General features: G+C 26.2%; 1 protein-coding gene across 4 annotated transcripts in view; it reads right to left on the bottom strand.

Annotated features, from left to right (window-relative positions):
- The window catches only part of LOC122711838 (matrix metalloproteinase-2), a 122999-nt gene that overhangs the window by 52115 nt on the left and 53728 nt on the right, over window positions 1-17156 (bottom strand). The window contains exons 1-2 of one of the 4 annotated variants that reach the window (XM_043930988.1): window positions 9635-9767; window positions 9006-9087 (exon numbers count right to left, since the gene is read on the bottom strand). The exons of the other annotated variants lie outside the window; for them this stretch is intronic. The gene's annotated coding sequence lies outside the window, so the exon portion shown is untranslated. Of the gene's footprint in view, window positions 1-9005; window positions 9088-9634; window positions 9768-17156 lie in introns of those variants that run through there. 4 annotated transcript variants of the gene reach the window in all.

Genomic DNA, 17156 nt, shown 5'->3' with positions numbered 1-17156 from the left:
ACAACTGAAAGGTTGGCGTGAAATGGCACACGAGAAGCGTCTAAATTGATGGTCACACGGATGTCGGCGAAGAGACGACGTTGCGTTAAAGCAGATTTACCTGGCTGGAAAGGGGCAACCCTGATACAGGCTGGCCACAACCGTAGCCCGCCGAAGGCACGCAATAACGAACGACTAAATTAAATTGAAAGCCCTCACCGGCAGACGACCCTTCACAGCTCCGCGACTAACGTAGGCTTTCAATTAATTAGGTCGTCTACCCGCAAGAAGATACTTCTTGTCATCTGACATATGTATACTTCATTTTCACCAACCTGAAGAACTTGATAAACTTTATCTTAATGGTTTCAATTATTTTACGAATTCTTCCGTATTTATTAAAAGTGAAATAATTTTTCTTGGTTCTATAATATGGTTATATTCGATCGATTGACTATAAAGTATTTTTTCCCTTGAATTAGTAAGCAATTGATATAGAAGAGCAAGCAGGTTCATGTGACTCTTCAGACTCTTTTTGCATATTTCAAATTATTAAATTGTAAGTTTAAAGTTAAACTTTTTTAATATTGTTGAATTATTAATTATTATAATAAATGTAATAAATGAAATTTGAATAATATGAAAAGAAATATTTTAAAACAATTTGTAAAAGTTGTTATTCATTTTCATGTTTTTGTTTATTTTAACTTTTAAATTATTATTATTTGATCACAAAAAAATTATATGACTTTTATAAATGAAAAGTTTGATACAAACATTGTTATGAAATACAAGACATAGATGTTAAAATCTCTTCTTAAAGCGCTGCATTATGAAAGAATTTTCGAGTATCTTGAGATCTTAGTATTTTAAAGTGCTAAAAGTGAGTCAGGTAAACTGTTATATTAGTCACAAAGGGAAAGATTACAAGGAGCATACTGTTTGCATTTTGCAATATGAAATTTAAAACACAGAGTATTATTATAGAATATTATTATGATAAATTGTGTTTTTAAAGTCATAAAATATTTTAATATTTATATTTTCAAAAATTTGTAGCATATTATATGTTCATTTTAATATACATATGCGCAAATTAATTACTAATTCTGTTATATCCTTTTCATTATTCTTAAATAATTCCTTTTAATCTTAAGAAATTAATTTGTAAATGTATGAAATTTAAATGTTTAAAATGTAAAATTTTATTTTTTCATTATAACACCTAACTTTTGAAAAAAAAGTAAAAAGTTGAAAAAGTTTTTCCAAGGTCTAAACTGAAATTTATTATACCTTAAATGAGAGAAAATAAAATGAATATGAAAACATGAAACACGAAAAAATTTTACATTTGTTAAATAATAAAATAGTAGTTTTCAAATTGTTGAACAATTATATATATATATAATTATATATATATATATATATAACTATACATATACATATGTATATATTATATAATATATTGATAATAATTTGAATTAAATATAAAGATATACTTATAAATTTTTAAAACTTTAAAAATAAACATACATCCTAACCTCTCTATTTTAATCTTTTTATATTTTAATTTTTTTTTAACAACTTTATAAATTTCCCTATTAAAATAGATGTAATATTGCTCACAATTTTCCCAGATTAAATTTTTATTTACCAAAACATTGAAAAATCTATTTTTTTAAATAAAAAAAATTTTGTTAGCCACTTTCGCAGTTACACTTAATTACACTTACTTTAACGAAACGATGAACATTCGAGATGCGTGGACGAGATGCGCAGAAAGTACGTAGTTAAATAGCGCATAATAATCTTAATAAAACAATTAACAAGCTTTGGGGCTCGACAAGCGTGAAAATTAAGCTTAACGGAATTACCGTGGCCGCGAATTCGAATTAGTTGAAAAAACCAGAGCAAGTTTGCACGAGAATCCAGGAGAAAAGCAGGGTTTTAAACTCGCTGCTAAAAGAGACAATTATATCCCCTCTCTCGTCAAAATTCGCGCCGTTTTAACATCATTACTACGATCGAAAATTATAATTACATATACAGCGTCTCTGAAATTATGGTACAAGCGATCAGATAATATTTCTACATGCAAAAATAGAATAATATTTTTTTGTTTAAGGCGTTTTCAAATAAATTAAGTTAAAAAAAATATAAATGAATTGGTTTTCGATTAATACGAAGAAGATAATGCTACATATGAAAATAAATGAAAAAAATTTTTTTCATCTAAAAATTGTATTTAAAAATTCATTGATTATAGAACTTTTTAAACGTGAAATATTTAATCTAGAATTTTTTAAAAATAAGAACTAAACTGAAATTTATTAAAAATAATAAAATTTTATTCTATATTTTTTATTTATTTCCACATGTAAAGTAATTACCTATTAATTTCTATCTGGAAATAGCCAATTTCACTTATGTTTGAAAAATTTTCAAATGAATATTGAAATTGTTTTATTCAAGAACGAAATTTTAAACGAAAATTATTATTCTTTTCTTTCGACATATTTTTAGCATGATTTCGAAGACACCCTGTATATCGAATTTCGCGCGGTGCAAATAATACGTGATATTAAATTTCACGCATTGTTTAATATAAAACTCGTTTGGTGTTTTGCCAGTACTATTTTATCATTATATCGCTGTGATATTTAATCGATATGGAATTAATTCGTAATTACAGTTTTCGCAACGAAATAAAATTAATATTGGAATGAGTAAATGGAAAAATGTTTAACTAAATTTGCAATGAATTTATGATTAATTTTACTTGATCGTAAATATTCTTATGATAAATTTAAAAGGAAAAAAAATTATAAAAAACAAAAATAATTAAATATTATATAAAAATAATTACGCCTTTATATATAATTAAATATTTTATATATATATAATTAAATATAATTTATCTCCATATTCTATAATGGAGATATATAGGCAATGGAGAAAATATGAAATAGAACATAAACCGAGTGAAACGTTAAAATTATAAAATCATCAAATGAACGATGAATAAAAAAAATGGAAATGAAATCTTATTTCATTCGATAAACGATATCCGATATCGAGTGGGGCAAGATGATAGAGGGGATAAAAACTCTTCTGTTTGTTAATCTCTTCTTTCCACATCGGTGCAGTGCTCGTAATTATTCCCCGTTCACCCCTCCGATTTCAGCTAGTGAAAAAGAGATTCTAAAAGACGCGACGGTATTTTATCTGGCCGTAATACGTCCTTTGTGGAAAGAAATGGCAGAAAGAGACGAACTGCTTTCAGGAGTTTTACACCGACTATAAAAAGTATTTACGGTTGAACAACGTTCAATTTTTATCTATAATTTCTCTTATATTTCATATTTGTTGATGTACAAAGTGTTAATATTATTTGAAGAATATTTTTGAAAAGTCGATTCTGAAGACCAAAGCAAATATAAAAATTGGCATAGAAAAATTTCGACTAAAACTTGTTTATTAAGTTACAAGCAGTAAAGTTTGCGTTGGATGAAGCAAGACATGTGTCTCGTTCTATCTTCATCTCGCTTCGTTTAACTTCGGCTAACTTCGATTGTTTATAACTTAATAAATATGCCTTTAATAACCTATATTTTTATGTACAAATTTTTGTGTTTGTTTTAACTTCTACAATCAATTTAAAGATATCCTATGAATATAAATTAAATAATCTAATCTAAAATATATATATATGTATATATTCAATATATATATAAAAATATATATGTAAAAATTAAAAAATTTTAAATCAAAAGATGTGAGAATTATATTTCTATAGATAAACAAAAATAAGATAAATAAATAAAAATGTCTTCGAGAATTCTAATCGTTTCGCATCATTTAATTATAATTCGAAACAAAAAAATTCTTTATAATTAAAAAATTCTGAAAATATTATATGCAATTCTCGTTTCTTTGAAAGAGGAAACTTCGCCAAGTGCGAAGACTTAATTATTACGAATAATTGGGACAGCGAGAATAGACGGAATGTAACAGGAATGGAGAAGTTAACTCTCGTATCCAATCAGGAAGAACAATTCGTGTCGCATTTACATAAATACATAATTCTCTAGCAGTTCCCTTCGAGGTTTCGAATTACTCCCATGAAGCGGTCAGAAACTCGCACGGAAATGTCCAATGTGTTATTATTTAATATCAGTTTTAGCAGAATAGTCCAATTACAAAGTTTACCACTATTCCTATTTATTTCTAACGTGATACTTGCTATTTTTAAATCATTATCCTATCATAATTATGAATCGAAATTTTTCCATCTTATCGACCAAAGTTAAACATTTGTCTTTTTTTAATTTATTCAAAATTCTAATTTTTATTTGAAAAAAATCGCAAAAAAATTCGTTTCGATATTCGTTTAAACTTCAATCTAATATCAAAAAGTGCAATATTGATGGGACGGAAAGTAAACAATTCATATTTGAATGTGAAATTTCATATCACATTCAATAATAAATATTTGCATATATGTATATTTATATATGTAGACATAAATTGAATATTTAAAATATTTTAAATATATCGAATTAACAATATATTTGTTTCACGAGCAGATTGTAATTTCTCGCAAATTATTGAAAATTACAATTTCCATTACGAAGCATTACGCATTAAATAAATTTCCGTTTTCTAAAAAAAATCGAACAGAAATGGAAGTAACGAGCGTCACGTGGAAATTTCACTGGACGATACATTACGGTTGACATTTCATCAATTACACGATTCGATCGATCTTAGTTCAGTTTTTCATCGATGAATTAGTATCATAGTGCTATTAATCTTGTCTCAAGACAGAAAAACGAATGAACATCGAAGATCTGATCCAGGATATATAGAACATAATGTATAAATAGTAATGGAATTATATAAAATAGAAATAAAATATATAGGAATATATATGTATTTTATTTCTAAGCATATTTTTCAAATATGGTGAAAGAATTTTATATTTTCGATTTATTCTTTAACTTTTCTTTGTTACGCTATATATTATATTCTATATAAAATAGTATTGTATTATATTTTTTATTTATAACTAGAATAACACTAGCACTACCAACCTATTACTAGTTATTAGAATATTACTAAATTATTACTATTGGAGGAATTCTTTTTGCCATAGATTTTTCAAGATGACAAAATATTTGATTTTTTCCATTTCATTTTAATTATTAAATCAGGTTAATAGAAATCAATTAATTAAATTTCATTTCTATATATTTTTTTAAATACATATACAATCGTAACTATAATTTAAATCGAAATTGAAATTAATCAATTAGCTCGATAACAAACGACTGGATATGAATTAAAAATTATCTTTTTAAAAAAATGATTAAAATATAACATAAAGTAATTAACAATTACTCGCATATTTTTCAGAATTTTTATATTGTACGTGACATAAAATTGATAATAATTGGAACGAAAATCTAAACGTAATAATGTCCAATCAATAGACCCTTCCAAATAAAATATATACATGGAGTTTATTTCCTAGTCTGTATTCACCACAGTTGAATTAAATTGAGATTTCAATCGAAGCGGAAATCACGTCCAAGAAAGACTCCACTTCGATTCTGGACAGTTTCCAGCACCAAAAAATTTCGATATCACCTCAAAAAAAAAAAAAAAAAAAAAAAAAAAAAGAAAGAAAAAAAAATGGAACGCTATCTCGTAAAACTTTCCTACTATTCTCGAATAAATTTGCAAGTAGATCCATATGTGAATACACGATACATAAAATTTTAAAATAATATCCACAAATTTAATAATATATACATATAATATTTATTTAGAATAATAACTTATAATATTTTGCAAATAAATTTTTTTATAGAATTTTCAATTAATTACTCACTGTTTCTATTTCATTTAAAATGTAAGTATCTTAAAATTTTTGAATAATATACACGAAGTCATAAATCATCTTTCAAATATAATTTATCTTTAAATCAACGTCAGTCTAAAACAAACTCGTCCTCAAAGTAAACTAATTTTATATTGAAAATTTTGAAAGATTAATCAAAAAAGATTCTAAGATACCAAGAATCTAAAAATCTAATCTACCAATTTAATAATTATAAATCACGATTTGAATTTAAATTATCCTCAAAATCAATGTCAGCTGTAACAAACAAGGTGACTTTCTCATTGACCTTCATCAAGTATGAAATTTCTATCCTTCTAAAAAATCTATTTACCAGATTCTAAGATCTGGAATTCCACGAATCGCTGGAAATAGAAAAGCAAGTTATGTGATACGTTGGAACGAATTTACAATTCGTAATCCAAACGGCACGCAACCGACTTTTTCCCAATAAACGAGGAGTTCGACTTCACTTCTCGGTCTCGGTCCTCCACTCTTTGTGGATTAGTTCGTATAAATTCAGTAGCCTGCTCGACAACCTCGAAGATTCACAAGCGTGCCTTCGATTCCCGACTCTTTACAGGATTATCGAGTAGGCGTTCGAACTTTGCCCTCTTCGGTGATATCTGACGAGTTTTAATGGAATTCCTTCTAGAGATTGACTTTCGTGCTTTCTCGCGAGAGACCAATCCCCCTCTCTACCACACGTCGCGTACCTTTTCGATTATTCGGTGAAGATTTAAATAAAACCGAGACGGAATTTGAATTTGAAATTTTGAAATACGTGACGAACCGATGATATAGATTTTAGAAAACTTCATGTTTTGTATATGCACGTTTTTCATCCACGAGCCATCGAACATTTAGGTTAAGTTTACATTCATACGAACGTCGAAAAACTGGCGCGAAATTTGAAATTTTGAAATACATAAATCGAATTCCGATATAACTTCTAAAACATTAGGTTTGGGCATATATATTTTTATCTAATCTTCATTGAATAATTAGGTTAGGATCGCACGAGCGTTAAAAATACCGTTAGAAGATTTTCGTGTTCTGTAAACTTTTAATTATATATTTTAATATATAATTAAATATTTTAATATATAATATAATATATATTTAATATATTTATATATAATATATATTTTAATATATAATTAAAAGTTTATAATATATTTAAATAGTTATTAATATATTTAAATATATTTTAATCTATAAGTCACTGAACATTTAGGATCAAAGTCACACGAACATTAAAAAAACAGACATTAGTCATCCTATTTAATATATTTAAGAGTATACAGATGTGTAATTAATTACTATTATATTTTGAGAAAACATAATATTCGTTTCTTTGTTAATGTAACATGATAAATGAATATTATAATTGAAATATAATATTGAAATTAATAAACTGTTTGAATTATAAGAAATAGTATTTAGATTTTTTAGCCACTCGAAACCGTTCTTGGTCATATATTCGGAGAGGTTCCTAGAATTGGCCGACGTTATCTGATTCTGGCCCACTCAATCGTGCCTGCAAGGGCGAGAGTGAGAAATAGATAGTGCGAATGAGACAGAATATACAGAGTGTAATAACCGAACATAAAGTCACATCATTTTTAAGTAATTGAAATTAATATGAAAGTCAATATAATTTAATATCCTTTATAATCATAAATAATTCGATAAATTGATATTAACATAATTGATATTATTAATATGTTAAACTTATGTACATATTTAAAATTAACAATATGAACAAATTAACAAAATGAACAATAAACATTTTTTCAGTGACTTATAGACAAGAATGTAAATCCTCTTTTCACGGAAAACAAAATAATTCATAGAAACGAGGAACGTTTTAAAAATCCTATGTATCGTTTAAAAAAAATCTCACGAATGTACGAATGAAAAGATGCATTAGGAATTCACAGTATTTAGGTCAGTCACAGTCAATCGATTGCATTCGAATGGCTCATTATGGCCACGTTTCGCAATCATATTGCCATATGTAGTAGCTTCATAAGAACGAAGCAAAATAACGTAGAATATCCATCATCCTGGAAATAACTATGCATCTTTTTCGCATCGTTTCCTTTCCAACCGTTGATTCAAAATCGACGGAATAAAATCTAGTTACTGATTCATACTTTCAAATCATTTTTTCCTTTAATTTTTTTTCCCCTCTATTCTTTTATCGCAAACATAGTACATAGAAAATTAGAAAAGTTATTCCTTGTAATAATTTTTTTTTGTTTTTCAAATGTTTGTTAGTTAAAAATTCCCTTAATATTCATTATTTCATTATAATTAATATTCATTTAAAATTTTGATAAAACTTGATCTTTTATAATCTTATATACTTTTATATATATTGTAAAACATACATATCTAGCTAGCTTTAAGATAATATTTAACTTATAAATATAAATAATTTGCAATAATTAAATGAAACATATCTTATTCAAGATATGGAATAAAATATAATATGATAAATTACAAGAAAAAAAAAAACAAGATATAATGATATCGACATTTAAACATAAAAAATGTTTAACTTAAATATATCTATCAATCTTATATCAGATAAATATATATCAGATAAATACTGATTATAATTATTTTGCAATTTCTACGAGTATTGCCCACATTTAATATTTATAATAATAAATAAGATAATACAAAAATTAGCACTAGAACTACCAGCTTATAATAATTATTTAAATATTCTAACATAATGAAAATAAACAGACAATTGTACAATTACATTTTTATCCTAATAAAATACAATATGAATTTTATCAAAAATATTTTCATATTTTCAATAATTGTAAAATAAAAAAATATAAAATCCATTATTTTATCAAATTTGATAATTCTAGCGTTAAAATTCGTTTATTAAAATTCCAAATAAAGAGAAAATGAAATTATTTTATAAAAAAAAATATGATCAGTCAACAAACTCGAGTATATCTAAATCGACATTCACAACAAATTGCTAAATTGTACGCATATCTTTCCCTCATGCGACACATGCAACAATCATATGAAACAAATTATTTTAATCTCATTCTCTCTTCCTCCCAAAGGAACAACTTAATTTCCATTTACTTACCAACAACATTCTTAATACTCAAGCATTCGAGGTTAGGTAGTATACGTTTTGTTTAACATCTGTGTTCAGCTTCTTCACTTACCTGAAAAAATATTTAATTTTCAATTAACTGTGGAATAAAACTCGAAGGAAGGAAGGAGAAACGCGATTCGAGGCTAAGCTTTTCCATTATCAAGATGGATAGAAAAACAGTTGAAACGTTACTCGGTATTTTCTTTTTCATCGTACGACATCCGGTATTCCGTTCAGATTTCCGCTTTTGAGGAAACGGTATTTTTTATTGTAAGAAAATTCGAAACGTTCACCACCGTGAAATAACGTCTCTGTAACAGGAGGAAACATTTCAGGTGAAACGAACACTGGAAAAATAGGATTCCTCATAGGGGATGAGAAGGCCACTCGACGCTTTTCATCTCGCGCCCTCGAAAGACAACGCATACGAGTACACTTGGGAGTATCGATATGAGCAATATCCGATGTTTGATATAATTAAGGATTAAATAATAGAATTATTGAATTGTAATTAATATTCACATTAATATTCAGATGCTATATAGAGATAAAATTTGCCAACTCGTCCTGCTGAAATTACTACATACTACTTCGTTGGTGAATGTCACTGTGGTTACCTTCAACATACTTCCTTTGGGAATGCACTGATGTTACTAGCGTCTTGTCCACCTTTCAAGATAATTTTGGAACTTGGTCTTGTGGATTAACCTTTAGAGCTGCTATCATTATTCTTAATATGTCATTAATATGTAAAAATTCTATTCTTTCAATGTTTATCTCTGAGAACAGAAAAAAAGTCATTAAATGAATAGGGAAAATTATTTTTTTATTAATCAAGAATAACACGATGACAATTTTAAAGGCCATTCCACAAAATCATTGTTTCGAAGCATGGACTATATATATATATATATACATATAAATCATTGTAAATTTAAACTGGAATGATTTCAAAATATATGAAATTATTATTTTTAATCTTTACTTCACAAAGAATGTGTATAAGCCGGTTAAACACATCCGACGGATAATATTTCAAAATGTACGTAAATACACGAGAGAGGTATCGAGTTTTGTGGACAGTAAAGTTTACAAATTAAATTGGTGGCGACAGGTTCTCTCTTATGTCGTCGTAATGTCTTACTAAGATACTCGTGTTTACTTGCATTATTGCGCAAGATAACTGTTATCTAGATTAAATAATTTGTCGCTGTTTTACGATCACTATTCCTTGGTAGCGATAATTGTATTTTCTAACGTGATGTATTAATTAATTAAAATTGCACAACACATTTGAAACTATATTTTTGAACATATACATCTTTAAATTATAATAACTATTATTAGTCTAGAAAAAAACTATAATTTTGTAATTCTATTTTACATTTCAATAATTTTAGATGAAATTAAGATTGACAATAATATTTTAATATTCTAATGTCTAAAATTCATTTTAATAAATCTTTTGGACTGATCGTATCCGATTATTAATGAACCAATGCAAACTCTGAATCGAAGGGTTAAAATTCTGAACAATAACGAAAATACATAATCTCGCACGATTATACCCGAATTTTTCCGATTTGTTTCTTGGAACCATGTGCTGTTTATTTAAATGATTTCGAATATGACACTTTAATTAAAATGTATCATATATATTATAGTTACTATGTAGTCAATTGGTTCTTAAAATTGTAAATATAATAGTATTTAAGAAATTTTATGACTTCCCGCAAATCTAAAAATTCGCAATGAATCGTGTAAAGAATATTTCTGACTAAGCTTCATCGTAAAATTGAACAATATTTATTTCTGTGATTTTTCAAAAACCCAAACAGTAATAACTTTGACGTAAAGCGATAAGAAAATTCGATGGAAAGCATACCCATCAAACAAAGCTGATATCGCAAAAAAAATTCCTTTCCCTATGGAATCGTGATGTATCTCTCATATTACCATAAAAAAATAAAAAAAAAAAAAGAGAAACGATTTTATGATGGTGAAACATTTTTCTCTTTTTTTTTTTTAAATTCTCACAGCGAACTAATATTGAATTCGTTAAAATAAAAACTTTTTAACTAAATGATCAAATATATATTTTTTATCATCTAACATTGAAAACTATTATTGAATTTTATATCTATTATACAATCATTTTTTAGATATTTTAGCAAATAATTAATGATATTTTAAAATTATCTATTTAATGAAAAATTTGTAATTTACAAAATGAATAAAATTATTGAGCAAAGATGTTTAAATATTATTTTCGACGTAAGAAACCGTAGGAATGGAAATTAAGGTTTGCAAATGTAGCGAAGAAAAATTTAAAACTTCATATTTGATATACACGAGAGAATTGCAAGTCTAATTCCGGACTTTTACCCTCTTGCTTTACGATTTTTCTTCCGCGTTTCCGCCAGAGTTAGCTATTCACAGCTTCAATTACCGTTACCACTACACTTGTATACGTAACTTGGGTGTAGCAATCTTCAATCTCATAAATTAAAGCTAATATTAAAATTAAGATTAAAATTAACTTTCTTATTCGAACATAATCTATATCATATCATATTAGATTCAATATTATTAAGGATAAGAGAAAATAATATTTTTTTATTATATGATGAATTGCAAAATTTTCTTTTTATTTTTCATTGAAATTTCATATTATAAAAAAAAATTAATCATATTTTAATAATATCAAATTAAAATTTTAACTTATAAAAAATTTGGACAATAATAAAAAAACTTATATATATATTTCTATTAAAAATTAAAATTCCAGATGTCATCATTATCATCAAGAAACACTTGTGCTATTTTTTCCATGTAAATACATATCTTATCTTTCATTTCTTGTGCTGATTTCATTAAAAAAAAAAAAAAGTTATATAATCTTTCTCTAACAATGACAATTCTTTTTTAATTAACTCTTAAAATTTATATTTATATTCTTTATAATTATTTTTGCATTATTTGTTTCGAAACAATAGAATAACAATTAAAATTTTACTATCCAAAAAATCTCTTCTCAAAATATACATACATAATCATGTCTTTACTAATTTAAATATTAGAGTTATTATTTTACATTAAAATTTGCGAAAATAAAAAAAAAATTGCTGTCTAATTTTAATACAAATCAAAAACTTAATATTTTTTTTTATTTTCTGGTAAAATATAAACTCTAATATTTATATTTCTTTTATAACATGGAAAAAATGTTACTTAATTTTCCAGTACTTGTTTAAGTATAAAATCACTAGATAGATAAAAAACTATAGATTTTTTTTATTCACTGATAAAAAAAACAGTCGTTTTTTGATGCAATTTTTATTTTCGTTCGAACGACAAGCGCAACGCTGCAACAGGGATTGCTGTTGTAACATGGTGTCCCTTTTCTGCTCGTGAGAAAATTAAGACAGAGTCAGTTGAAAGAGTGGGGGGAACAGAGGACGATGGAAAGTTTATACGTGGAAATATTGCGCGTATACGTGTCAAGTTAGAGAACATAAAAGCGAAAAGAATGAGTAATACTCTCGATGGAACATTTTTATTCAACCCTGGAGGAAAAAACTAGGGGGAGGAGGAGGAGGAGAGAAAGATCTTCAAGGGGATACGGATAAAACTACAGATAGTGGTTTTATGTGAAATCCAACTGAAACGAATTGTTCAGAGATACCGAATGATCGGACAGCTCACATCTGATCTATTTTTCAGAGATCGAAATTCGACAATCGAGAATTTTCTTGTCACGCGATTATGTTTTATACATTCGCGTTTTTTGAGATTTGGAATTAACTGCGGATGAGACACTCAAAATCTTGAAAATTGTTTCAGAATTTGAAAAGTTTCGAGTTTTTAAAACAATTTTTACAATTTTTGTGATTTAATGTGACACTGCATTTTTGAAAGAAGATAAAGATTAATTTTTATAAAAATTACTTTTGTTTTTTGATTTTTAAAATTAATTAGAAATGAGATATTTGAAATCTTGAGATTATTTTAAAATTTAAAAAATTTCGACTTTTCGAAATTCAAAAGTTTGATTGATGTTAAATTTAAAAAATTTAAAGATTGAAAATAAAAAATTCCACATTTTAGATAAAATTTTATGAAATTTTGTAATTCTCGAAACTTTTACGATTTCAAGTTCTGAAGAGAGAAAAAGTCTATATAGTTCTTTGGTTGAAATTTGATGAAATTACTTTGCGAAAAATCGTAAAGTTTTACAAAAACCTATAAAGTGATCTTCCAAGTTCCAGTGAACTCTTGTTGAAAGATTAGACCCGTGACAGTGGTGCTTTTGCAGCATTAAAGTTGAACAGGTTTGAAAACGAGAAGAAAGAAGATCGAACGAACCACATCATCTTTCGATTGCTTCTTCCAACTCTTTTAAAGATAGGGAAAGAGAAATCAATCTCGTTCAAGTGAATCGACGATTGTATCAAAAGTTGAAGTCATTTGACATATTTTTCCATAACCCATCGATCTTTTTCGTAATTATTCAATGTACGTATTCAAAACCTTTCGACCAACCTTATTTCTAGAGCACATTACTATATAATTTTCTTCTAACATGTTCGAAATTTAAAATAAAAAAGATTTAGAAATATCGTTACACAAAATTATTAATCAAAGTTTTAATGATTTTGAAGTTTAATGAAAATGAAAAATAATCAAATTTTTATATATTTTACAAAATATAAATATATAAAAAGAATAACAATAATTGTTCTGAAAAAATTTTTAATTTTAAAAAGCTTTATAAAAGTTTTTAATTAAATAGAAAATATACAACTGTTATTATCAATATTTTCATTGAATATAAATTTTTTTTAATTATATATTAATTATTATTATTGATTAATTTAAATCGTAATTGTATTATATTTAATGTATTTTAAAATTTTTAAAATAATACATATGGTTTTCTCTAAAAAAATTTTATTTTTGTTCGAAACATTTATATAGATTATCTATTTCAAGTTAAACAATAACTGCTAAATTCCTATAAAGAACCATCGTAATAAGACGATAATTTGAATCGTTTGAATGGCGGCATACAAATTTCAAATTAGAGAATCATACGACATTTGAAAACAGCGCTTAAATGAAAAAGTAAATTCAAATACAAATGACTTGCCATGTGTTGTTGAATAATTTGATGTTGATCCATTGTGTTCCTCTTAGAAAGTAATTTCACAATCTTCACGGTGCAAGAAAACTCTTGTCAGCACCAAAGTAAAAGGAGGGAAATTGTAAAGCGAATGCAAGTACAATATTCACGAAACAAGACGCGGCGAAATACTGAGGCAAAGCCAGACCGTTTCTACACTGACTCTGTGTATTTGCGTCTCAGGTGGGGAGAAGCTCTACGCATGCGCGCTACAATGTTCGCAGTCGAATGATTACAAGACTGAAGATTTTGAAAAAACATCCCTAGGGATTCTCATTATCCGTTCAATCTGCTTTTTATCATTTAATTTTCTTCAAATTAAACTTTTTGCTTTAGTTCTCGATTGATTAAAATAGATAATGAAAAGTTAAAATAATTTTTCTATTCTCTGTAATATCGAGTTCAATAAAGAATATTTTCGTATTCATAGTTATTTTTATTCTAATATAATTATAATAATAAAAGAAAATATATTATTATAATTATATTGTGTAGAAAGAAATTTTAGATTTTTATAAATTAATTTTCAAAATTAAAGAATTGATTTATATAAACCAATTAATATCTATTTAATTTTAAAAAAAATTATTATTTAACAAATAATATTATATTTGATAAACATAATATAATATTCATAAAAAAATTTTTTTTATCTTTACATACTATTATATTTTAAAGAATTCAGTATAAAAATGCAGTCATGCTTTAAATCGTTTCCAATGCTGTTTTCAATGGAAATGTTTTTCCAAGTTATCTACAATTTTCCATACTTTGCACATATAAAACATAAATGTAAATTTTCTTAAATCTTATTTTCTTAGAGACACTGCTTTAAAAACATAGAATGCTTGAGAAACTGTACGTAAAATCTTGATTGCACAAAAATTCACAATGTACAAGTTATTAATATTTAATTTTCAACTAATTTAATTATTTTATTATCAACTATTATGCACTTTCAATGACAAAAATATCTCAATAAAAATAAAAATTTAAATCTACAATAATTTTCTCAATAATTCTCACAAATTGAAAAGAATATATAAAAAAAATTAAAATTAAATGAATCTTTAATATTAAAAATCAATAATTGTAAAAACTATAATATTCAATTTTACTCAAAAATACTTTTCTTAAAATAAATATAATGTAAATAACCGAATTTGAATATCCATCCAAAGAGATATATCGTTATATAATCGACGGACCGATAAATCGCAAATGTTCACGACCAATTACAAATTCTGCACGCGAATCAAGGATTTCGGAAATTTAATTGACCCTTCCACTTCTCTCTCTCTCGTTCGTCACGTTTCCTCGTACGCGACAAATTAAATAGAGAAAATCACCGCAGGGGAGCATGAAGGAAAAAGGAAAAAGTCGACGTCTATCCCACCCCTTTAAGTGTGCGTAAGGTCGGTCGCAACGAGTGCATTTAGCCCGTTTTTTGGCACAAAGAACTACAACCCAGCAGAGTAGGGGCGAATAAGAGAGTCTATTGTTTCCTGTTCGATAGTATACTCCGGCCACTCGAGACACCCGGTATATTTGAGCGGGCGTCCTGCAAGGGGCGTCTCTCTGACTATCGCCAATAATTGTTCCTTATCAAAAGGGAACGAAACAGGCGTCGACCATATGCGAGCCACAACACGCAGCAATTAAAACCTACCACGATTTTGACCCGTATACATAGTACCTTGCACGATATGCTCGTCTGTTCCAGTTATTCTACAAATTACAAAGAGCATGATGTTTCGCGAATTTTCAACGCGTCATTTGATTCCGGATTACATTTTGATATTCTTTTGATATCTACTTTTAAATAAAATATCCTATACGTATATTTCGCGTTTAGAATTTTTTTATTTTACAATATGTATTAAAATATGTCTTTGTTTTTAGAAATTGATGAAAACTTCAAATTCATGTATGTCTTGAGATAATGTAAAATACTTTAATTAACTGAAAAGTAATATATTTTTACTTTGAATTTTATATATAAGATTTACTTTTTGTAAATTTTTTTTCTTTTAAATGAATATAAATAATCATGTATATTTAGAATTGTTTTTATTTCAAATATATAGTGAGTACAGAAGAAAGTACCAAGATATATAATAACAATAATGATTAAAGAAAATAAAACATAACCTAGTTACATTAGATCAAATTTAAAAAGCCACATTTGTTATGATTATCATAATGACGCAGACAATGAGATAACATGGAAATGGACGGAAGGATCTTGTCTGTGTAATGAAAATTATTGCAACGAAAAAGGAAAGAGGGAATATATGTTCACAACGCATGCCTTGATCACATGCATTCTGTATTAAATCTGCAGCCAGAGATAAGAAACTACTGCCATTCTATGTTTAAAAGTAGTTTGATATTAAAGAATGGTAATATATTATTAATGATAAATTTACTGTAACAAATATTTATTATTAATTTCTAGAATTAAATATTATTTATAAAAAATATACGTACTGTACATATAAATATATATATATATATATATATATATATATGTAGAATTTCATATAATAATTGTGAAACTTTTAACTTTGAAATCTGGACTTCATTTCATCAAGAATGATTTTAAGATCATGTCGCGATACATTTTGAATATATTTTACCAGCTATACTAATAAAAATATATAAATATATTTATACGAGAAAAATGAAATATTATACATATTGAAAAAATTCAAAAAGAAAAGAAAAAATCTAGAAATGAAAATTCATCTTTTAATATTATTCAAATTATTCATATAAAATATTTTTTTATTATAATATTCGAAGAAGATATTTAGATGATTCTTTTTAAATGAAAAATATTTTATGTTATTAAAAAATGTTATTTTTTTTTTTGTGATGATAATAAAACATACTTAACGAATGCGTGAATTCCTCGACAATGAGAAACTATGAAATCTCAAGAAGCTCGATATAAT

The sequence above is a fragment of the Apis laboriosa genome, unplaced genomic scaffold (genome assembly GCF_014066325.1).
Source record: "Apis laboriosa isolate Shangri-la unplaced genomic scaffold, ASM1406632v1 scaffold112_cov148, whole genome shotgun sequence".
Taxonomy (NCBI): Eukaryota; Metazoa; Arthropoda; class Insecta; order Hymenoptera; family Apidae; genus Apis; species Apis laboriosa.
This window is presented reverse-complemented; position numbering and strand designations above follow the sequence as displayed.